Source organism: Heterodontus francisci, chromosome 4, assembly GCF_036365525.1.
Source record: "Heterodontus francisci isolate sHetFra1 chromosome 4, sHetFra1.hap1, whole genome shotgun sequence".
In the NCBI taxonomy this organism is placed as follows: Eukaryota; Metazoa; Chordata; class Chondrichthyes; order Heterodontiformes; family Heterodontidae; genus Heterodontus; species Heterodontus francisci.
Genome location: NC_090374.1, coordinates 147,120,445 through 147,145,935, shown reverse-complemented (window position 1 = coordinate 147,145,935; position 25,491 = coordinate 147,120,445). Strand labels below are relative to the sequence as shown.

General features: G+C 43.8%; 1 protein-coding gene across 4 annotated transcripts in view; it reads right to left on the bottom strand.

The window, feature by feature from the left end:
* tmod1 (tropomodulin 1) overlaps positions 1-25,079 on the bottom strand; it is a 125,242-nt gene extending 100,163 nt beyond the window's left edge. For 3 of the 4 annotated variants that reach the window (XR_010974912.1, XM_068030284.1, XM_068030286.1), the window contains exon 1: positions 24,982-25,079. The gene's annotated coding sequence lies outside the window, so the exon portion shown is untranslated. Of the gene's footprint in view, positions 1-24,568; positions 24,700-24,981 lie in introns of those variants that run through there. The other variant, XM_068030285.1, reaches the window with a different exon arrangement.
* Between the last annotated feature and the right edge of the window lie 412 nt (positions 25,080-25,491).

The following is a 25,491-nucleotide window of genomic DNA, read 5'->3' as shown; positions in this document are numbered from 1 at the left end:
CTCGATTTCCTATACCTGCTGAATTGTTAAAGCTCTGTGGATCCAATGCGCCTCAATAAGATTTAAAAAGCATCTCAAAATTGCAGTCAATTGTTTTCTTCGCAAGTTTAATTGCCTGCTCGCTGCCAGTACACCTGCTCCCGACTCAATCGTCTGACCGCCTCCAGAAAAAATGGCTGACGGCAGAAACATGTTGGAGTTCTGTTCCGGCACGTTCCCCTACCATTTTTCTTTAGGCCAGTAAAATTTAGCCCAATCGGGCATTAGTGACTAAGGTGATATCAGGGGAAAATTAAAAAAAACAGGAAGCTAAAGGCACTATATCTGAATGTGCGAAGCATTCAACAATAACTACAACTTTAACATAATAAAACGTCCCAAGGCACTTTGCAGCAGTATTATAAAACAAAGTATGACACCAAGCCACAAAAGGAGATATTAGGTCAGATAACCAAAAGCTTGAGCAAAAAGGTAGATTTAAAGGAGTATCTTAAACAGCAAAATAGATGAACTATTAGCACAGATAGAAACTAATGGGTTTGATTAAATAACCATTATGGAAATGTGGTTGTAGAGTGACTGAGAACTAAATATTCAAGGATACTAGACTTTTAGAGGAGTTGGGCAAAATGGAAAAGTACGGAGGTGGGCAGTAATAAAGGATGTGATAATAAAGGATGGGATAAAGACAGTAGAGAGAAAGGATCTTAGCTTGGAAAATCAAGATGTAGCATCAGTTTGTGTGGAGCTAAGAAACAACAGACAGAAAACATTAGTGGAGGTTGTTTATAGGCCCCCTAACAGTAGTTGTAGTGTAGGGCAGAGTATAAATCAGGAAATCAGAGGCGCTTGTAACAAGGGGTATTTTAATCTTCACATAGTTTTGACTTTTTGTTTTTTTTGGTTTTTCAGTAGATTTGTTGGGAATTTGGAATAGTGGGAATGGAGGTTAAGGCAGTTGCATGTTCCTCCTGCAGAATGTGGGAGGTAAGGGTCGCCAAGAGTGTCCCTGCTGACTGCATCCGTGGGAAGTGCACCCAACTCCAGCTCCTCGAGAACCGCGTTAGGGAACTGGAGCTGGAGCTGGATGAACTTCGGATCATTCGGGAGACGGAGGAGGTTATTGAGAGCAGTTATGGGGAGGTAGTCACACCTCAGGTATAACAAGTAGGTAGATGGGTTACCGTCAGGGGAAGGAGAGGGAACCAGCAGGCAGTGCAGGGATCCCCTGTGGCCGTTTCCCTCAACAACAGGTATACCGTTTTGGATACTGTTGCGGGGGACGACTTACCAGGGGTAAGCAATGGGGTACAGATATCTGGCACAGAGTCTGTCCCTGTTGCTCAGAAGGGAAGGGGGAAGAGGAGCAGAACATTAGTCATTGGGGACTCCATAGTTAGGGGAACAGATAGGAGGTTCTGTGGGAACGAGAGAGACTCACGGTTGGTGTGTTGCCTCCCAGGTGCCAGGGTTCGTGATGTCTCGGATCGTGTTTTTGGGATCCTTAATGGGGAGGGGGAGCAGCCCCAAGTCGTGGTCCACATAGGCACCAACGACATAGGTAGGAAGAGAGATGGGGATTTAAGACAGAAATTTAGGGAGCTAGGGTGGAAGCTTAGAGTGAGAACAAACAGAGTTGTTATCTCTGGGTTGTTGCCCGTGCCACGTGATAGCGAAGAGAGGAATAGGGAGAGAGAGGAGTTGAATACGTGGCTGCAGGGATGGTGCAGGAGGGAGGGTTTTGGTTTCCTGGATAATTGGGGCTCTTTCTGGGGTAGGTGGGACCTCTACAAACAGGATGGTCTTCACCTGAACCAGAGGGGTACCAATATCCTGGGGGGGAGGTTTGCTAGTGCTCTTCGGGGGGGTTTAAACTAATTCAGCAGGGGAATGGGAACCTAAATTGTAGTGCCAGTGTACAGGATGTTGAGAGTAGTGAGGTCAGGGATATGGTTACAAGGACGCAAGAGGGCACTGGCAAGCAAGAACCTGGTTTAAAGTGTGTCTATTTCAACGCCAGGAGCATCCAGAATAAGGTGGGTGAGCTTGCAGCATGGGTTGGTACCTGGGATCTCGATGTAGTGGCCATTTCGGAGACATGGGTAGAGCAGGGGCAGGAATGGATGTTGCAGATTCCGGGATTTAGATGTTTCAGTAAGAACAGAGAAGATGGTAAAAGAGGGGGGGGGTGTGGCATTGTTAATCAAGGAGAGTATTACAGCGACAGAAAGGACGTTTGAGGACTCGGCTACTGAGGTAGTATGGGCTGAGGTTAGAAACAGGAGAGGTGAGGTTACCCTGTTGGGAGTCTTTTATAGACCTCCGAATAGTTCCAGAGATGTAGAGGAAAGGATAGCGAAGATGATTCTCGACAGGGGCGAGAGTAACAGGGTAGTTGTTATGGGGGACTTTAACTTTCCAAATATCGACTGGAAATACTATAGTTCGAGTACCTTAGATGGGTCAGTTTTTGTCCAGTGTGTGCAGGAGGGTTTTCTGACACAGTATGTAGACAGGCCAACCAGGGGCGATGCCACATTGGATTTGGTACTGGGAAATGAACCCGGCCAGGTGTTAGATTTAGATGTAGGTGAGCACTTTGGTGATAGTGATCACAATTCGGTTAGGTTTACCTTAGCGATGGGCAGGGACAGGTATATACCGCAGGGCAAGAATTATAACTGGGGGAAAGGAAATTATGATGCGATTAGGCAAGATTTAGGATGCGTAGGATGGGGAAGGAAACTGCAGGGGATGGGAACAATCGAAATGTGGAGCTTATTCAAGGAGCAGCTACTGCGTGTCCTTGATAAGTATGTACCTGTGAGGCAGGAAGGAAGTTGTCGTGCGAGGGAGCCGTGGTTTACTAAAGAAAGTTGAAGCGCTTGTCAAGAGGAAGAAGAAGGCTTATGTTAGGATGAGACGTGAAGGCTCAGTTAGGGCGCTTGAGAGCTACAAGCTAGCCAGGAAGGATCTAAAGGGACAGCTAAGAAGAGCGAGGAGAGGACACGAGAAGTCATTGGTGGATTGGATCAGGGAAAACCCTAAGGCTTTCTATAGGTATATCAGGAATAAAAGAATGACTAGAGTTAGATTAGGGCCAATCAAGGATAGTAGTGGGAAGTTGTGTGTGGAATCAGAGGAGATAGGGGAAGTGTTAAATGAATATTTTGCGTCAGTATTTACAGTAGAGAAAGAAAATGTTGTTGAGAATACTGAGATTCAGGCTACGAGGCTAGATGGGATTGAGGTTCACAAGGAGGAGGTGTTAGCCATTTTGGAAAGTGTGAAAATAGATAAGTCCCCTGGGCCAGATGGGATTTATCCTAGGATTCTCTGGGAAGCTAGGGAGGAGATTGCAGAGCCTTTGTCCTTGATCTTTATGTCGTCATTGTCGACAGGAATAGTGCCGGAAGACTGGAGGATTGCAAATGTTGTCCCCTTGTTCAAGAAGGGGAGTAGAGACAGCCCTGGTAATTATAGACCTGTGAGCCTTACTTCGGTTGTGGGTAAAATGTTGGAAAAGGTTATAAGAGACAGGATTTATAATCATCTTGAAAAGAATAAGTACATTAGAGATAGTCAGCACGGTTTTGTGACGGGTAGGTCGTGCCTCACAAACCTTATTGAGTTTTTCGAGAAGGTGACCAAACAGGTGGATGAGGGTAAAGCAGTGGATGTGGTGTATATGGATTTCAGTAAGGCGTTTGATAAGGTTCCCCACGGTAGGCTATTGCAGAAAATACGCAAGTATGGGGTTGAAGGTGATTTAGAGCTTTGGATCAGAAATTGGCTAGCTGAAAGAAGACAGAGGGTGGTGGTTGATGGCAAATGTTCATCCTGGAGTTTAGTTACTAGTGGTGTACCGCAAGGATCTGTTTTGGGGCCACTGCTGTTTGTCATTTTTATAAATGACCTGGAAGAGGGTGTAGAAGGGTGGGTTAGTAAATTTGCAGATGACACTAAGGTCGGTGGAGTTGTGGATAGTGCCGAAGGATGTTGTCGGGTACAGAGAGACATAGATAGGCTGCAGAGCTGGGCTGAGAGATGGCAAATGGAGTTTAATGCGGAAAAGTGTGAGGTGATTCACTTTGGAAGGAGTAACAGGAATGCAGAGTACTGGGCTAATGGGAGGATTCTTGGTACTGTAGATGAACAGAGAGATCTTGGTGTCCAGGTGCATAAATCCCTGAAGGTTGCTAACCAGGTTAATAGGGCTGTTAAGAAGGCATATGGTGTGTTAGCTTTTATTAGTAGGGGGGTCGAGTTTCGGAGCCACGAGGTCATGCTGCAGCTGTACAAAACTCTGGTGAGACCGCACCTGGAGTATTGCGTGCAGTTCTGGTCACCGCATTATAGGAAGGATGTGGAAGCTATGGAAAGGGTGCAGAGGAGATTTACTAGGATGTTGCCTGGTATGGAGGGAAGGTCTTACGAGGAAAGGCTGAGGGACTTGAGGTTGTTTTCGTTGGAGAGAAGGAGGAGGAGAGGTGACTTAATAGAGACATATAAGATAATCAGAGGGTTAGATAGGGTGGATAGTGAGCGTCTTTTTCCTCGGATGGTGATGGCAAACACGAGGCGACATAGCTTCAAGTTGAGGGGTGATAGATATCGGACAGATGTGAGAGGTAGTTTCTTTACTCAGAGAGTAGTAGGGGCGTGGAACGCCCTGCCTGCAGCAGTAGTAGATTCGCCAACTTTAAGGGCATTTAAGTGGACATTGGATAGACACATGGATGAAAATGGAATAGTGTAGGTCAGATGGTTTCACAGGGCGGCGCAACATCGAGGGCCGAAGGGCCTGTACTGCGCTGTAATGTTCTAATTCTAAAAAAAAAAAAATTCTAATAGACTGGACAAACCAAATTTGCAGCAATCGCGTGAAGGACGAGTTCATGAAATGCATACAAGATATTTTTCTAGACCAGTATGTCAAGGGACCAACTAGGGAACAGGATATTTTAGTTCTAATATTGTGCAATGAGAATGGTTTCATTAATAACCTTGTAGTAAAAGGTCCTCTAGGGAATTGTGATCATAATATTATAGAACTTTATATTGAGTTTGAAAGTGATTTAGTTAAGTCAGAAACTAGGGTCTTAAATCTGAACAAAGTAAACCACAAAGGTATGAAGGGCAAGTTAGAGTGATACAGCACCAAAACAGGCCCTTCGGCCCACCGAGTCCATGCCGACCATCAACCACCCATTTATACTAATCCTACATTAATCCCATTTTTCCCTCTCACATCCCCATCTTCCCTCAATTCTCCTACCTACACTAGGGGCAATTTTTACAATGGCCAATTTGCCTAGCAACCTGCAAGTCTTTGACACGTGGGAGGAAACCAGAGCACCCGGAGGAAACCCACGCAATCACAGGGAGAACTTGCAAACTCCACGCAGGCAGTACCCAGAACTGAACCCGGGTCGCTGGAACTGTGAGGCTGTGGGGCTAACCACTGCACCACTGTGTTGGCAAAGGTAAATTGGGAAACTACATGAAAAAATATGATGGTAGATAAGCAATGGCTAGCATTTAATTAATTCATAATTAGCAGCAAATATGCACTCCGTTAAGGAATAAAAATGCCACAGGAAGAACAGTCCAACCGTAGCTAACAAGAGGGTTAAAGGTTGTGTTAGATCAAAGGAAGAGGCTTATAATGTTGTCAAAAAGATTAGTAAGCCTGAGGATTGGGAAGATTTTAAGAATTCAACAAAGGATGACCAAGAAAATGATAAAGAAAGTGAAAAGAGAATGAGTATACTGGCTAGAGACATAAAAACAGACTATAAAAGCTTCCATAGTATGTAAAAAGGAAGAGATTAGCAAAAGTCAATGTGGCTCCATTAGAGGCGGCGACAGGAGATATTATAATGGGTAATAAGGAAAGAGCAGAGACGTTAAATGAGTACCTTACATATGTCTTCATGGTAGAAGACACAAAAAACAAACTAGAAATTGTGGGGAACCAAGGGTCTAACGAGAATAAGGATCTTAAACAATTACTATTTGTAAAGAAACAGTACTGGAGAAATTATTTGGACTAAAATTTGACAAGTTCCCTGGCGATTTTAAAAGAGGGAGCTATAGAGATAGTGGATGCAATGGTTTCAATCTTCCAGAATTCCTTAGATTCTAGAACAATCCCCACGAATGGAAAGTTAGCAAATGTAACCCCACTATTCAAGAAAGGATGGAGAGAATAAGGGTCTATAGGCCAGATGGTCTGACGTCAGTAGTAGGAAAATGCTAGAATCTATTATTAGGAACATGATAACAGGGCACTTAGAGAATCATAGGCTGGAATGTTATCCCTCCCCCTCCATCAGGGAGCGGGCTAGGAGGCTGGGGGGTGGGGTGGTGGGGAGGCTGGGGACATAGAATCAAGTGGGAGGCAGGGGGTGCCGTACCCGTCGCCTACCCACACCCTCTGCTATTTTACCTGCAGCGGGGTGGCAAATGGCCCACCCACCCCAGGCTAATTGAGGCCCTTAAGTGGCCAATTGGTTGGGGCCTCCTCCCACCGGTGCTGGTATTTTACCAGTAGCGGATAGACACTTCAGCACCTTAGGAGGCTGCCCAATAAAACATGGTGGCCTCCCTGTGGGGTGGGGTGTGGGTGGGGGCCTCCTTATGGGGCACCCTGTGCCCCACAGAGGGACACCCAAAGCGGCATGGGCCAACCCCCCCTAAAACTACACCTCCTGCCCTGCTCTCCAGCCCCCCTCGCTGGGGCCCAGCTGATTGACCCTGGCGAGGCCCAAAACCCATTTACCCTTCTAAAGGGTGACGTCCAGAGTCCTCTTCTTGCTGGGTGCAGTCCCAACATTGGTCGCCGTTCCCAGTGACGCTGCTGGGGCTGACGCTGCTGGCCCACTGATTGGCTGGCAGCTCTTGGAGGTAGAACTTCCTGCTTCAGAGGGGCGGAAATCCCAACCAAGACCAATTAAGGGCCACACAAAATTGCAGCATGGCTTCCAGGCCCGGTGGAGGCGGGCTCACCCCTGACTTTTCAGCCAGTGGGTAGGGCCACCACCACAATGTAAAATTCCAGCCATAATACATTTCGACAGAGTCAACATGGATTTATGAAAGGGAAATCATGTTTGACAAATATGTTATGAATTTTGTTGAGGTTGAAACCAGCAGGGTAGATTAGGTGGAACTATTGGATGTTGTGTATTTGGATTTCCAAAAAGCCAATAACATGCCACAAAATTGGAGCTCACAGGATTTTGGATAATATATTAGAATGGATCGAGGATTGGTTAACAGACAGAAAACAGTGAGTAGGAATAAATGCGTCATTTCGGTTTGGTAGGCTGTAACTAGTGAGGTACCGTAACGATCAATGCTTGGACCTCAGCTATTTACAAACTATATTAATGACTTAGATGAGGGGATGAGTGGAATGTATCCAAATTTACTGACTATACAAAGTTAAGTGGGAAAGTAAGCTGTGAGGAGGATGCAAAGAGGCTGAAAAGGGATACAGACAGGTTAAGTGAGTGGGCAGGAACATGGTAGATGGCACATAATGTGGGGAAGTGTGACATTATTCACTTTGGTAGTAAAATTAGAAAAGCAGAATTTTATTTTTCAAATGGTGGGAGGCTGGGAAATGTTGGTATTCAGAGGGACCTGGGTGTTCATGTACACAAATCACAGAAAGTTAACATGCAGCTACAACAAGCAATTAGGAAGCCAAATGGTATATTAATTACAAAGGGACTGGAGTACAAACATACAAACTAGGAGCAGGAGTAGGCCACTCGAAAGCAAAGAAGTCTTACTACAATATATAGGGTCTTGGTGAGAGCACACCTGGAGTACAATGTACAGTTTGATCTCCTTACCTAAGGAAGGGTTTACTTGCCTTAAAGAGAGTGCAATGACTGTTTGTTGGAATGAGAGGTTTGTCCTAGGAGGACAGATTGAATAGACTAGGCCTATATTCCCTAGAATTTAGAAGAATGAGAAGTGATCTAATTGAAACATAAAATTGTCTAGGGGTTTGACAGGGTAGATGCTGGAGGATCTTTCTCCTGGCTGGGGAGTCTAGAACTAAGGGTCACCACCTTAGAATAAGGGGTGAGTCATTTAGGATTGGGATGAGGAAACACTACTTCACTCAGGGGATTGTGAACCTTTGGAATTCTCTACCCCATAGAGCTGTGGTTACCCAATTGCTCAGTATATTCAAGACATAGATTTTTGGGCACTGGGAATTAAGGGATAATGTGGGAAGGTGAAGTTGGGTTAGATGATCAGCCATGATCTTACTGAATAGGGAGCAGGCTCAAAGGGCCGAATGACCTACTCCTGCTCATATTTCTTATGTTCTTATGGATCAAAAGCTTGGTCAAGGAGGTAGTGATGTCACAACTGTTCTAAGGCTTGGGAGAGGGATAAATTAACAAGTGTTCCCACCCCTTCCTGTTGTCTATTGACCCTCATCAAAAATACATGAATCAGGTGAGGACAAGCTACGGGCCAGGGCTGAAGATCGGGGGTGGGGGGAGCAAAAGCAACAAACAAAAATTGCAATATAATGCTCCACCTTGTTACCAGTTAAGCTAGCTGATTTCTCATGCCATTACTTATGGACAGTGCTTAAACTTATGTCCCTCTTCCTGTACATGACTTTTTGCTCATCTCCCAGGCTCATTCTTTGTCTTTCGATATCTTCTACTCTGTCTCTTTGGATTGCTGACACACATGCGTTTGTATCAATTTGTCTTTCATGCTTGCTTTTTCTACTGTTACAAGAGTACTTCTATTTTCTTTTGTACAATATGTTTTAAGGACTTAATAGACATTGATTCATCTGGAATCTTGAAGAGATGCTGAACTTTGTTTTTTTTTAAAAATAAGTCACCAGAAGGTTCCTGGATTTGGCTTGTAAACAAATCTTACTGGAAGGCACCTGGCTGTGGATAATCACCCAGCAGGGGTTGTTTTTGACTTGGGGAGATGTTTACAAAGAAGTGACAGGTCAGGATTTATAGAGGTCAGGAGGCTTGACTTCTGGAATGTTATTAGTTTCAACAGTCAATTGGTATTTGCCTGTCAAAGAGAACCCAGCTCATTTCTCTTTTGAAAAGAAACCCTGTGTATCGAATGGGAACTGAAACCTTGTTGCCGCATTTCTGCTGCAAGACCTATATGAAGCCTCTGTAGCTGCATTTCTTGGAAAGCCTACCCAAATTGATCTTCAACATCGCCTGGAAAGAACTGTTCTAGGAAGATCCCAGTGACAGCCGTCTATACACATTTGGGATGCCAAACCAAAACCAAGGACAAGTGTTCTGCCTAAGTGTTTTTTCTTCTTGTTTTCTTTGTAGCAGCGCTGTAAACAAAAAATCCTTTCTCCCCCCGCTTAACTGGTGTGTGTGTGTGTGTGTGAGAGAGAGAGAGGGGCCAAGATAAATAAGGGGCTTTAATATTTCAATTTGTGTGTGTTTGTTTTACTTCATTATTGGATAAGACTTGTTTTATAATAAACTGATAATTTTGCTGTTTTATTCTGGGAAAAATAGAGTATATGACTGACCGCATCAGTAAGTGGGAAAATTTAAATATATGTTGTGACCTGTGGAGAAGTGGGACTAGAATAAGCAGTGCACTCCTCCTGCCTCGGTCGTAACACTACCTCCTGCTTTGTGCAATTCTGTCCTTCCCCCATCTTCTCTCTAAGTTTGAGAATGGAGTAGAGGAACAAAATGAAGACAGATGGTCTAGGTGACATAATGATAAAGTACATTCAAAGGGAAAGAAGCAGTTCATGAGATACTGAGATAAATACACCATTGTGGAAAGGGAAGGGGAAATTTAAAAATTAAGCGAGAAAACCAGGGTCAATTAATACAAAAACTGAAATCTGAATTAGTTGTGTGAACACATAAAATATTCAAAACTAAATTGGAATGTTAGCAGCATTAATAAATATGGAGTCATATGATCTAGTAACTACAAGGCTTAGATTTGGTCAGGATTGGGGATTTCATCGTCCTGACTACAAATATTTTCAAGATAGATAGTGAGGGGGAAAAGGATGGGGTGGCATTGTTAGGGAAAGATTCTATCGCAGAGCTAAAATGTAAGGATGCTCTTGGTGGTTTCATCAAGAAAAAATCCATATGGATAGACTTAAAAAATAGGAAGAGAAATGGTACAATACTTGAGTGTGTATTCACTAAATCGTGGAGATGAGATAGAGAAGAAGATCTGCAAGCAGTGCAGAAATACATGATCTGTAAGAACTGGACAATAATGTTGCGCGATTTTAGCTATCCCAAGATTGACTGATAGAAAAAGTAATGCATGTAGTTGAAGTGGGGAACACTTTGGGGAGGCATCTAAGACTGATTCTTAGATCATGCTGTTAAGGCATAACCTTTGAATCATTGGTAACTCTCTTACTTCCATGTCAGAAGGTTGCAGGTTCAAGTCCCACTCCTGACGCTTGAACACAAAATCTAGTCTGATACTCCAGTGCAGTACCAAGGGAGTGCTACACTGTCGGTGGTGCTGTCCTATAGAGGAGATGTTAAGCTGAGGCCCCGTCTACCCTCGAAAGGCAATGTAATAGATCCCATGTCACTATTTGGAGAAGAGCAGGGGAATTCTCCTTGGTGTCCCTCAATCAACATCACAAAAACAGATTATCTGATCATTATCACATTGCTGTTTGTGAAGTCTTGCTTTGTGCAAACTGACTGCTGCATTTCCTACATTACAACAGGGTCTTCACTGCAGAAGTACTTCATTGTCTATAAAGTGATGAAAGGCACTATATAAATGCAAATCTTTCCTTTTCTGATCTAACAAAGAAAGACACATTGATCAATTTAGTTCTACAAAATGAAGCAGACCAATTAACTGATTTGAAAGTAGGAGAACAATTCAGAAAATGACCACTTGCTCAATGTAAAAATAGAAAAGGATAATGAAGAACTTAAGATAATGGTACTTGCCTGGAAAAAAGGGAGATAAAAGGGGATCTGGCCCAAATTAACTGGACTGAAAAGTTAGCAAACAAGTTGATGTAATCTTCAACTACAAAATGTGCAGAGTAAAAATATATTTATTCCCAAGAAGAGAAAGGGGATACAATGAAGAGTTCTGTAGATAAACAAAGATTAAAACTAAACTGAAACTTAAAAGCGAAGAATGTGATAAAGTTAGGGCTAACAATGCTAAAGATAATCATGAGGAAAATAGAAAGTGTAGTATGAATGAACATTAGAGTGCAGTTCCTGCACCCACTTTAAAATAGTACTATTTCGTTTATATTGCCTCTTCTCATTCTTCCTACCAAAATCAATCATTTCACACTTCTCTGCATTAAATTTCATTTGCCATGTGCCTGCCAATTTCACCAGTCTATCTACATCCTCTTGAAGTCCGTTACTACCTGCCTCATTGTTTACTACATTAAATTATATCCTGTATACAAAAGTCCAGGTCATTAATATATAACAAAGAAGGGCAATAGTCCCAACACCAACCCCCCAAGGGACCCCATTGCACCCTTGCCTCCAGTCTAAAAATAATTAATCACCTCTACTCTCTGCTTTCTGTTCCTTAGCCAATTACATATCCACACAGCCACTGCCCCTTTAACCCCACGGGCTTCAATTTTGCCAATCAGTCTACTATGTAGTACTTTATCAAATGCTTTCTGAAAGTCCATATACACTACCCTCAGCCACTCTCTCCCTTACTTCAAGGAACTCAATAAAGTTAGTCAAACACAACATGCCTTTAACAAATCTGTGCCAACTTTCATTTATTAACCCATATTTTTCCAAGTGCCAATTAATTTTGTCCCAGATTAATGTCTCTAAAAGTTCCCCCACCAGTGACATTAGACTGACTGGCCTACAGTTGCTGGGTTTATCCCTCTCCCTTTTTATGAATATGAATATAACATTTACAACCCTCCAGTTCTCAAGCATCACCCCATGTCTAAAGAGGATTGGAAGATTACGGCCAGTGCGGCTGCAATTTTCACTCTTACTTCCCTTTGCAACCTCGGTTGCATCCCATCCAGACCAGGGCCGGAGTTTTACAGTGGGTAGACAGGAGTCAGCCACCGACCTAACAGTTGATGGCGAACCCACCTCCGCCCTGCCTGGGGATCTGTTCCATATTTTAATGGTCCCCAGGCTTTAATTGTTCCGAGGCAGGCCTTCCACCCGCTTGAGGGAGGAAGTCCCGCCTCATTGCCGGCGAATCAGCAGGCCAGCAGCTCTTAGTCCCAACAGGAGTGGTGACCACTGCTGCGACTGCAGCCCAGCCAAACATAGAAGAAGACGTGGAGCCAGGAGGAAAGGTAAGTTTTGATTGCCACACCGGGGGTAATCGGTTGGGCCCCGGCACGGCAAAGGTGGTTGGTTGGGAGAAAGGGGGACGTGTTGGGTGCTGGGAGTGGTTGGGGTAGCAGGGGTGGCCGATGATCAGGGACCACCTGGTTTTCCCAGGCAGCTTTTCGCGGCTCCAAGACGCCCGCTTGCCACGCATAAAATCCACATGGAGGTGGGCGAAGGCCCTGAAGTGGCCGTTAAGGCTGAAGCATTTGCAACAATCTTCAGCCAGAAGTGCCGAGTTGATGAATCATCTCGGCCCCCTCCTGAAGTCCCCAGCATTACAGATGCCAGACTTCAGCCAATTCGATTCACCCCACTTGATATCAAGAAACGATTGAAGGCACTGGATACTGCAAAGGCTATGGGCCCTGACAATATTCCGGCAATAGTACTGAAGACCTGTGCTCCAGAACTTGCCGCACCCCTAGCCAAGCTGTTCCAGTATAGCTACAACACTGGCATCTACCCGGCAATATGGAAAATTGCCCAGGTATGTCCTGTACACAAAAAGCAGGACAAGTCCAACCCAGCCAATTACCGCCCCATCAGTCTACTCTCAATCATCAATAAAGTGATGGAAGATGTCATCAACAGTGCCATCAAGCGGCACTTGCTTAGCAATAACCTGCTCAGTGATGCTCAGTTTGGGTTCCGCCAGGGCCACTCAGCTCCTGACCTCAAATACAGCCTTGTTTCAAACATGGACAAAAGAGCTGAACTCCAGAGGTGAGGTGAGAGTGACTGCCCTTGACATCAAGGCAGCATTTGACCGAGTATGACATCAAGGAGCCCTAGCAAAACTGGAGTCAATGGGAATCAGGGGGAAAACTCTCTGCTGGTTGGAGTCATACCTAGCACAAAGGAAGATGGCTGTGGTTGTTGGAGGTCAATCATCTCAGCTTCAGGACATCACTGCAGGAGTTCCTCAGGATAGTGTCCTAGGCCCAACCATCTTCAGCTGCTTCATCAATGACCTTCCTTCAATCATAAGGTCAGAAGTGGGGATGTTCGCTGATGATTGCACCATTCGCGACTCCTCAAGTACTGAAGCAGTCCATGTAGAAATGCAGCAAGACCTGGACAATATCCAGGCTTGGGCTGATAAGTGGCAAATAACATTTGCGCCACACAAGTGCCAGGCAATGACCATCTCCAACAAGAGAGAATCTAACCATCTCCCCTTGACATTCAACAGCATTACCATCGCTGAATCCCCCACTATCAACATCCTAGGGGCTACCATTGACCAGAAACTGAACTGGAGTCGCCATATAAATACCGTGGCTACAAGAGCAGGTCAGAGGCTAGGAATCCTGCGGCGAGTAACTCACCTCCTGATTCCCCAAAGCCTGTTCACCATCTACAAGGCACAAGTCAGGAGTGTGATGGAATACTCTCCACTTGCCTGGATGGGTGTAGCTCCAACAACACTCAAGAAGCTCGACACCATCCAGAACAAAGCAGCCCGCTTGATTGGCACACCAGCCACAAACATTCACTCCCTCCACCACCTACGCACAGTGGCAGCAGTGTGTACCATCTACAAGATGCACTGCAGCAATGCACCAAGGCTCCTTCGACAGCACCTTCCAAACCTGCGACCTCTACTTTGAGCCCTGCCAATCTTTTTTCATATCGCCTCTATCTATTTTTGTCTTATCCAATTTCTCTACTAATTCCTCCTTTGCCATGACATTGGCAGAATCCTCTTCTCTAGTAAAAACAGATGCAAAAGTATTCATTTAGTACCTCAGCTATGCCTTCAGCCTCCACAAAGTGGTCTTTTAGTCCCTGATCAGACCCATCCTCCTTTTGACTAACCTTTTACTATTTATTTATAAAAAGACTTCTGTGTTTCCTTTCATGTTAGCTGCTAGTCTATTCTCTTATACTCTCTTTGTCACTCTTATTTCCTTTTCAGTTCTCCTCTAGACTTTCTGTATTCAGTTTGATTCTCTAATGAATTATGAACCCATCATTTATCATCAGCCTCTTTTCATTGTTTCATTTTAGTGTCTGTAGTTTTAGTCATCCAGGGAGCTCTATCTTTGGAAGTCCTTCCTTTCCCTCTTGTGGGAATGTGTCTAGTCTGTACTGAACTATCACTTCCTTGAAGGCCTCCCATTGCTCATTTACTGTTTTATCTGCCAACCTTTGATTCCAATCCACCTGGCCCAGGCTCCTTAAACTCAGTAAAATTAAGCTGCAGTTAAATATTTCACATTTAATTTTTCTTTGCCTTTGTCTTTAAAGAAGTAGTTGCAAGGGAGATGGAACGAGTAAGTAGGTAGGGAACAGAGTTTGTAGTGGGGACCAAAGACAATGGCTTCACAATATTTAATTGGAGGACATTTCTGCTTATCCAGTACTGGATGTTGGACAAGTAGTCTGACAATTTAGAGACAACAGAGGGGTCGAGAAAGGTCGTGACGAAGTAGAGCTAAGTGTGGTTGACGTACATGTTGAAACTGACATTGTCTTTTTGGATGATGTCACTGAGGGGCAGCATGTAGATGAGAAATAGGAGGAGCCAAGAATAGATCCTCGGGGGATAACAGAGATTCACAGAATGGTACAGCATAGAAGGAGGCCATTCGCCCCAACGAGTCTACACTGGCTCTTTCAAACTCCCCTGCTCTTTCCCTAGATCACTGTGATTTTTTCACATTCAGGTATTTATCAAATTTCCTTTTCAAGGTTCCTATTGAATTGAATCTATTGAATCTGTATCCAACATCCTATCAGGCAGTGTATACCAATTGATTTCATAACCGCTTATTGCATTGAAGAGTTTTTCCCATGTCGCCTCTGGTTCATTTGCTAAACACCTTAAATCTGTTTCCTCTAGTTAGTCACCCTTCAGCTTTTAGAAACAGTTTCTCTTTATTTGCTCTATCTTAATCCTTCACGATTTTATACTCCTCTATTAAATCTCCTCTTAGCCTTTTCTGCTCTAAAGAGAAAAGCTTCAGCTTCTCCAGTCTATCCACTGACTGTATTCCCTCATCCCTGGAGCCACTCTAGTAAATCTCTTCTGTACCCTCTCTATGTCCTTCCTAAAATGTGGTGTTCAGAACTGGACACAATATTCCTGTTTGGGCCAAACTAGTGTCTTAGATAGGTTTAGCATAACTTTCTGACTTTTGTAGTCTATGTCTCTATTCTTAAAGCATGTGAGATCCTGGGCTTTATTATCTGCTTTATTAACCTGTCCTGCCACCTTCAAAGATTTGTGCAGGACGTGATCTAGGGGAAGGGAGGGAATTGGCAGAGGCAACTGATCGGATGGTCTCAATCTTAGTGACAAAGAGGTCCATGAGCTTTTTGCACTTCTGGTTCGAGATGAGGGTGGAGGATTTTAAGACAATAGTTTGCAGTAGACCGGTGAGCCTTACGTCAGTGGTAGGGAAACTATTAGAGAGGATTCTTTGGGACAGGATTTACTCCCATTTGGAAACAAACGAACTTATTAGCGAGAGACAGCATGGTTTTGTGAAGGGGAGGTCGTGTCTTACTAATTTGATTGAGTTTTTTGAGGAAGTGACGAAGATGATGGATGAGGGAAGGGTGGTGGATGTTGTCTATATGGACTTTAGTAAAGCCTTTGACAAGGTCCCGCATGGCAGACTGGTGCAAAAGGTGAAGTCACACGGGATCAGAGGGGAGCTGGCAAGATGGATACAGAACTGGCTCAGTCACAGATGACAGAGGGTAACAGTGGATGGGTGTTTTTCTGAATGGAGGGATGTGACTAGTGGTGTTCCGCAGGGATCAATGCTGGGACCTTTGCTGTTTGTAGTATATCTAAATGATTTGGAGGAAAATGTAGCTGGTCTGATTAGTAAGTTTGCGGACGACACAAAGGTTGGTGGAGTTGCAGATAATGATGAGGATTGTCAGAGGATACAGCAGGATATAGATCGGTTGGAGACTTGGACGGAGAAATGGCAGATGGAGTTTAATCCGGACAAATGTGAGGTAATGCACTTTGGAAGGTCTAATGCAGGTGGGAAGTATACAGAAAATGGCAGAACCCTTAGGAGTATTGACAGGCAGAGAGATCTGGGCGTACAGGTCCACAGGTCACTGAAAGTGGCAACGCAGGTGGATAAGGTAGTCAAGAAGGCATACGGCATGCTTGCCTTCATCGGTCGGGGCATAGAGTATAAAAATTGGCAAGTCATGTTGCAGCTGTACAGAACCTTAGTTAGGCCACACTTAGAATATTGCGTGCAATTCTGGTCGCCACACTACCAGAAGGACAGGAGGCTTTGGAGAGGGTACAGAGGAGGTTTACCAGGATGTTGCCTGGTCTGGAGGGCATTAGCTATGAGGAGAGGCTGGAAAAACTCGGATTGCTTTCACTGGAACAACGGAGGTGGAGGGGCGACATGATGGTGGTTTACAAAGTTATGAGCGGCATGGACACAGTGGATAGTCAGAAGCTTTTTCCCAGGGTGGAAGAGTCTGTTACTAGGGGACATAGGTTTAAGGTGCGAGGGGCAAAGTTTAGAGGGGATGTGCAAGGCAAGTTTTTTTACACAGAGGGTGGTGAGTGCCTGGAACTTGCTGCCAGGAGAGGTGGTGGAAGCCGATACGATAGCGACGTTTAAGAGACATCTTGACAAATATATGAATAGGAAGGGAATAGAGGGATATGGGCCCCGGAAGTGCAGAAGGTGTTAGTTTCGGCAGGCATCAAGATCGGCGCAGGCTTGGAGGGCCGAATGGCCTGTTCCTGTGCTGTACTGTTCTTTGTTCTTAGAGAAATGAACCGGGAGTTATCTTTCATCCCAAGATGATCCTGGATGAGTGAGCAGTTTTGGCAGACAAACCAAGGTGTGAATTTGTGATAAGAACCACATCACCACTGCAACAACCTGGGTGGGGGCAAGTGGTGGATGATATAGCCAAGTGGCAAGGCTTTATTTAGAGGGAAGGTATCATCATCCCTTTATTATAACGGAATGTGCCATAACAGAAACATGGCTACAGGGCGACAGGATCAGTACATTAGTAAAGGAGGATCTCAGATCATAAGGACAAAATGTGGAATCTGTTTGGGTAGAGCTAAGAAACAGCAAGGGGCAGCAAATATTGGAAGGAGTTGTTTTTGGCCACCAAACAGTAGTGGTAGTGTGGGGCATAGTATTAATCAGGAGATTAGAGAAGCATGTGGCATGGGTAATACAGTAATCATGGGTGACATCAATCTGCATATAGACTGGGTAAACCTAATGAGCACTAATGCTGTGGAGGACGAGTTTCTGGAGTGTGTTCGGGATGGTTTTCTAGAGCAGTATGTTGAGGAACCGACTAGAGAACAGGCTATTTTAGATCTTGCTTTATGTGAATGTATCTTTAGAATGAGTGACCATAACATGATAGAATTTTATATCATGTTTGCAAGTGAGATAGTTCAATCTGAAGCCAAGGTGTTAAATTTGAACAAAGGAAATTATGAAGGTATGAGGGGCAAATTGGCTGAGGTGGATTGGGAAAATACATTAAAAGGTATGACAGCACATAGGCAATGGATAGTCTTTAAATAAATATTACACAGTTTACAGAAACTATACATTCCTTCAAGACACAAAAACCCCAAAAGTAAAGGCAGTCAACCATGGAAAACAAAAGAAATTAAGGATTGTATAAGATTAAAAGAAAAGGCAGATAAAGTTGTCAGAAATAGTAGTAAAGCTGAGGATTGGGAAGATTTTAGAATACAGCAAAGGAGGATGAAGAAACTGATAAAGAAAGGGAGAATAGAATATGAATGTAAGCTCGCAAAAAATATAAAAACGGACTGTAAAAGCTTCTACAGGTACGTAAAAAGGAAACGTTTGGCTAAGACAAATGTGGGTCCATTACAGGCAGAGTCAGGAGAATTTTTAATAGGGAATAGAGAATGGCGGAAAAGCTAAATGATTACTTTGTGTCTGTCTTCACTGAGGAAGATACAAGAAATCTCCCAGAATTAGAGATCCAAGGCATCAGGGGGAATGAGGAATTGAAGGAAATTAGTATTAGCAAGAAGGTTGTATTGGCGAAATTAATGGGGCTGAAGGTTGATAAGTCCCTGGGACCTGATATTTACATCCCAGAGTGTTGAAAGAGGTAGCTATGGAAATAGTGGATGCATTGGTGATCATCTTCCAAAATTCTATAGATTCTGGAACGGTTCCTGCAGATGGGAAGGGAGCAAATGTCACCCCACTATTTAAGAAGGGAGGGAGAGAGAAAACAGGGAATTATAGACCTGTTAGCGTTACATCAGTCGGGAAAATTCTAGGATCTATTCTAAAGGATGTGATAAATGGACACTTGGATAATAATGATCCTATTGGGCATAGTCAACATGGATTTATGGATGGGAAATCATGTTTGACAAACCTGGTGGAGTTTTTTGAGGATGTTACTAACAGAATTGGTAATGGGGAGTCAGTGGACATGGTATACTTGGATTTTCAGAAGGGTTTTGATAAAGTCCCCCACAGGAGGTTGGTTAGCAAAATTAAGGCACATGGGATAGGAGGTAACATACTGGCATGGATTAAGAATTGGTCAACAGGCAGAAAGCAGAGAGTAGGAATAAATGGGTCATTCCCGTGTTGGCAGGCTGTGACTACTGGGGTACCGCAGGGATAAGTACTTGGGCCCCAGCTGTTCACAATATATAACAATGATTTGGATGTGCGGACCAAAAGTAGTATTTTTAAGTTCGCAGATGACACAAAACTAGGTGGGAATGTGTATTGTGAGGAAGATACAAAGCGGCCTCAAGGGAATTTGGACAGACTTGGTGAGTGGGCAAGAATGTGGCAGATGGAATATAATGTGGAAAAATGTGAGGTTATCCACTTTGGTAGGAGGAACAGATGTGCAGAGTATTTTTTAAATGGTAAGAGATTAAAAAGTGTAGATGTACAAAGGGACCTGGGTGTCCTTGTCAATAAGTCACTGAAAGCTAACATGCAGGTGCAGCAAGCAATTAGGAAAGCTAATGGTACGTTAGCCTTTATCGCAAGAGGATTTGAGCCCAGGAGTAGAGAAGTCTTGCTTCAATTGTATAGAACCTTGGCTAGACCTCACCTGGAATAGTGTGTGCAGTTTTGGTCTCCTTACCTTAGGAAGGGTATTATTGCCATAGAGGGAGTGCAATGAAGGTTCACCAGACTTGTTCCCGGGATGGCTGGACTGTCCTATGAAGAGAGATTGGGGAAACTGGGCCTGTATTCTCTAGAATTTTGAAGAATGAGAGGTGATCTCATTGAAACCTACAAAATACCTAAAGGGATAGACAGGGTAGATGCAGCTAAGATGTTTCCCCTGGTTAGGGAATCTAGAACCAGGGGACACAATTTCAAAATAAGGGGGAAGCCACTTAGGACAGAGACGAGGAGAAATTTCTTTACTGAGGGGGTGTGAATCTTTGCAATTCTCTACCCCAGAGGGCCGTGAAACATATTGAGTATGTTTAAAGCAGGGGTTGACAGATTTCTAAATACAAATGACATAAGGGGATATGAGGATAGTGAGGGAAAAAGGCATTGAAGTGGATGATCAGCCATGATCATACTGAATGGTGGGGCAGGCTTGATGGGCTGAATGGCCTACTCCTGCTCCTATGGTCCTATAAGTATAGACCAGTTAGTCTAATATCAATTTTAAGAAATATGCTTGAGGGAATCATTAGAAATGCAATATATGATTACTTGGACAGAGAAGAACATTTTAGGGACATACAACCTGGCTTCAAGAAAAGATCATGTAGACAGAAAATACATTCACATTTTGTGTGCATAAATGTGTGTTCTGGCTCTCCCTACTTCTTCCTGTATAGGTCAAATAGATGAACTGTACTCTAAGGGCTATGCTGAAGAAACTGGTCACTCAATTCACCAAGACTTGGGACCAGTTACTACCCTTTATTCTCAAGGCCGTCTGGTCTACCCTATCCTGAGCTACGAGACTATCTCCTCATGATATAATGGTCGACTGCCATATGCCAACCCGGAAGCATCTCGTCTGTGTCGATATGTCCGAACCATAATTGCAAGCTATTACGCAGCATGCATATGTTAAGCAGTTGATTAACCAGCTTTCCAAATGCATTTGGCCACAAATACTGCCGCCACGAATATTGCAATCTCAAAGCAGAAGAACAAGATATATTTTGACTCAAACATTTGCCAAGTAGAATGGGACAAGGGTCAACAAGTCATGGCGAAGGTTTAGGTTGCCACTAACCTGTTCAGCCCCAATTTTAGAGACCCTTTTCACACTGTTGACAAGATTAGTCCATCGATGTATCAGGTGTCCCTTGACAGCCAATGTAAGGCCTTTTCCTCAAATGCATCAGCTACTCTGATACTCCAGGACCTATCTCCACTTCTATTGAGATAGATTGGTGAAAATTGCCCATGATGTGGGATGCTGATGAGTAGTTCCTGCCAACACTTCAGCCTTTACCCTCTTTAACTCTTATTCTGTGTTCTTGGAAGGACTATCAGAGATCACCTTGTTCAGGATGTAATGCCACCCTTTCAACCCTTCAATGCTGCAAGCATCAGAGATGTAAAGCATGCTAGGTGATAATCTAGCTCATTGCTCAGCAAGAAGGATATTCAAAATTGTGTCTAATTTGATTGAATTTTTGATGACATAACAGAGAAGATTGATCATGGCAATGCAGTAGATATTGTACATATGGATTTTCGAAAGGCAAAGTGCCACACAAGAGACTTAATATGATGAAAAGCCCATGGAATTAAGGGGAAAGTATGGATATGAAATTGGCTGAAGGAAGCAAAGGGTAGTGATGGATGGATGTTTTTCAGACTGGGATGTGGTTTGCAATGGTGTTCCCCAAGGATCAGTTTTGGGCCCATTATGCTTCAATTTTTATTAACGACCCAGCCAAAGGTGCAGGGTGCAGCATTATAAAGTTTGCAGATGATACAAAACTTGGCAAAATAGTTGATAGTGACGAGGATAGTTATAAGCTTTAAGATGACAAAGACAGGATGGAGTCCAATGCAGAAATGGGTGAAGTGAAGCACTTTTGGCAGGACTACCATGGCATGATTTTGAAAAGCGTAGATGAGCAGAGAGACCATGTGCCCAGATACTCAAGCCCTCAAAAGGTAGCATGGCAATTTGATAAGTTAGTCAAAAAAATTGAATATAAAAGCAAAAGGATTAAACTGGAACTTTATAAAACACTAGTTAGGCCTCAGCTGGAGTATTGTGGACAATTCTGGCCGCAACACTTCAGGAAAGATGTAAAGGCCTTAAAAAGAGTTTATCAGGATGTTATCAGGGAAGAGGGACTTCAGTTATGAGAGGTTGGAAAAGTTAGGATTGTTCTCCTTGGAACAGAGAAGGTTAAGAGGTAACCTAATAGAGGTTTTCAAGATGAGAGAGAAAAACTGTCGACTCTATCAAAACTTATTCCTTCTGGTGCGTGGGTCAATAACCAGAAGTTATAGATTTAAAATCATTGGCAAAAGATCTATAGGGGAGATGAGAAGACACTTTTTCACTGAGAGGTGTTGGGATCTTGAGCGCTCTACCTGAAAAGGTGGTGGAAGCTGATTCCGTAAATAATTTTAAAAGGGGGTTGGACAGATACTTGATGATGAGGAACTTACTGGGTTGCAGAAAAAATGTGGAGATGTGGGACTAAGCATGAAGACTCTTTCAAAGAGCCAGCACCAGTGCAATAAGCCAAATGGCCTCCTTCTTTGCTGTAAGTTTCTATGATTCTAGTGTAGTACAGGATGTAAATAATAGCTTGACTAGTTTTGTGTGTCGGATCAAGAATGCCCATCAGCGTGAACATACATCCTGCTGGTGGCCCTAGCAACCAGAACCCTGTGTGATGGCAAGGCCGAAGGGAATTGCAATCTGGCCACCCAATCAGGTGGAAGAGTAATGCAGCAATCCCGATGGCGGGTACCCATGACCCAAGTAAATAAGGGAGATGGAATACGACTAACTTGTCACTGAACCAGCAAGGGGATGCAAAGGATCTATTATGGTACAGAAACCCGTCTGGATTCGACTACGTGTCTTATTATATCCTGGTGGGAAAAATACAAAAGACCTTGGACACTGAATAAAAACAAAATAAAATGCTGGGAAATGGACATTGGCATGTCCTGAAAAGAATCATGGACTTGTTTACTACCTTACTGGCAGGAGGCAGTAGGTAGGATGTTTCTCAGAGAGCGATTTCATCCACATTTGCAGTTTGCAATAGCCAAAGACTTAGTTGATCAACTAGACAAACATAGCATGAACCATGGAATATAGTTATATAAACACTAAGCAGCAGCCCAGCAGCTCTGAAGGGAAGAAATGATTGGATAAATACGTCAATAACCAGAAAACAACTCCCAAGACTGAGCTTAAATCACCTTGCAATCTTAAGCTCCACTACCCAGATAAGGCTGTATGATTGCTTTGTCTGGTAAACTGTCAATGAAATTGTGAAGTAAAGTTTATTTTAAAATTATCCTCTTTATCTGCACCTGGTCACTAACCATCAGGTCAAATCCAGAAATCGAAATTTTTATATAACTAACCAATTCCCTGTATATAAAACCAATTTATTGGACATTTGGCCTAATGGAGTTTAACATCGCATTCATAACTCGTGGCTTACAAACTTCAGTCACAATCTCTCAATAATAGTTTCTGTAGCATTAAAAGTACAAGAGAAAGATATTCATTCTGAATTGTATCTCAGATATCTTTAAAATATACAAGACTTGTGATTTTCCTTTCTAGAACAGTTGGATGCATTCTGATCTTTCAAAAGCAGTAATTATCAGAAATAAGTCTTCAGACTCCATTTTTGGCTTTGATGGGGTGAAAATAAATTTCAGGATTTCTGAAGCAGGAAGATAAATCAGTAATAAACAGAGGAAAGGTAACTTTTCCTTAAGTGACATTAAGGTGCTCCCAGTCTACCAAAAAATGTTTAACAGGGACATAACTTCAAAGTCAAAATATTAAACTACCAGAAACTTGAAAACAAATTCAAATGCAGTTATTAAAATCCCACATCTCACCCTTAATCACCATAATTACAGAGCAGATTGAGTTCATTCACAAGTTTCATGACTTTGAGAAGGTCACTGTCACCATCAATCCTTTATCCTTCTCTGGTGTTAACTGCATTAAACCAGTAGACACACGAAGGTTCATGGCATCTGAGTGCATTTTACACTAATTAAGATAGATCTGCACAACTGCAGTTAAAATTTATCTGCACGAATGTCCCACGAGTGATTCTGAATAGATCAAATGACCATGAAAGAAAAGAATCTGTAGTTACATCGTGCCTTTAACAACTTCAAGACGTCCTTATAGGGCAACCAATAAAGTACTTTTGTAAGCATTGCTGTAATGGAAACATGGTACATAAAGGTCCACAAACAGCACTCTGATAATGTCTTTTAGTGATACTGGTTGAGAGATAAATATTGGGCAGGACACTGGGGAGAAGTCCACAGCTTTTGCAAATCGTGCGGTGGGTTATTTTAGGTCCCACGTAGGTGGATAGGGTCTCGGTTTAATGTCTCATCTGAAAGATAGCGCAGAAAAAGTGCAGTTCTCCCTCAGTAGTGCATTGGAGGGTCAACCTACATGATGTGCTATGGTCTCTGTACGTGACTTTGAACTCTCGACCTTCTGATGCAGATCCAACAGAGCAACGCTCATATCACGGTCAGGGAGTTTTACACACAGTTAAGTTCAAAAGGGATACCAGATAATATTGTTACTCAGCACCTGCACTTAATGTTCATCCTCATATTGCCTCATCTTCCACCCCAAGGGACCAATTTCCGTGACCAGGGCTCTCCTTGTGAGTTCTGTGTTCTCTCTCCCATGAAATCAGTTGTGATTTTTAAAATCGATGTTGACAAATTAATGGCATTTCTCAAACAAAACAACAAGTGCCCTTCAGTGACCTGCCAACCATATCGGCCAACTTGGCTGCAATGGGACTCGTGGTCAGCAGACACGGAGGTTTAATGGGAACCCACACTTTGCACACAAGGCAGAGACGATCAGTCAACAGCAGACATTTGGGACTCAGTCACCTCACTGCAGCTTCAATCACAATATCCCCACATTCAAGAGTTCATTTCAACCTTTTATATAAATAGATCTCTTACCGGTCACGCCACAGCCCGCTCCAAAGTCATTTAATATAAAACACAGACTGCCTTCAGTCTCCTGTTGACTCGATTGTTTTGTGTTTGTATCAGTGCGGGACAGAGTGAGCCCAGGCTGGCACACTTTGCTTTCGGACAGTGTCCCAATCCGAAACACAGCATCAGAGTTTTAGCCATTTAAAGAAAGTGACGCGCAGCACCGCCTTCCAGAGGCTATTTTTAAACATGAAGCAAAATTAATGTTTGAAAAGCGGTAACTTCTGCCAAAAGCACCGGCATCGGGCGGAGATGTGGCGGAGCCGGTGCTCAGATCGGGTTCCCAGCCCCTGCTCTATTTTGGTGCCCGCTGAATATTTTGACCAGATATGGTGAAGGAGATTGAGTGAGGAAGCAAAAAGAGTGATTATTCTTACCGGAGTATGGCGGGGAAGGGGACCCGATGTCTCCGAGGAGTTTACACTGATAACAAGAAACAAACTTTTCCCCGACTCCCAGCTTCAGCTCCGAGACTCCCCACCGCTGGGACTGAACACACAGCGCAGCCGCGGCGCATCCCACCCCAGTCCCCGGCACAGTCACTCAGGTAACCAAAATAACAGTGTAAACCCCGCCCCCCAACCCACTGAACCACCCCCCCTGAACCTCCCCAACACTGAACCCCCCTCCCACTGACCCCCCCTGAATGCCCCCTCCCCTAACCCCCTTCCTGAATGCCCCCTCCCCTAACCCCCTCCCAAACACTCCCTCCCATTGACCCTCCTTCCACTGAAACTCCCCCCTCCCCCCCCCCCCCCCCCCCCCCCCCCGCTGAATGCCCCACCCACTTCCACCCTCACTGAACCCTCCCCACTGAATCCTGCTTACCCACTGACCCCGCCCCACTGAATTTCCCCCTCACTGAACCTCCCACTGAACCCTGCTTA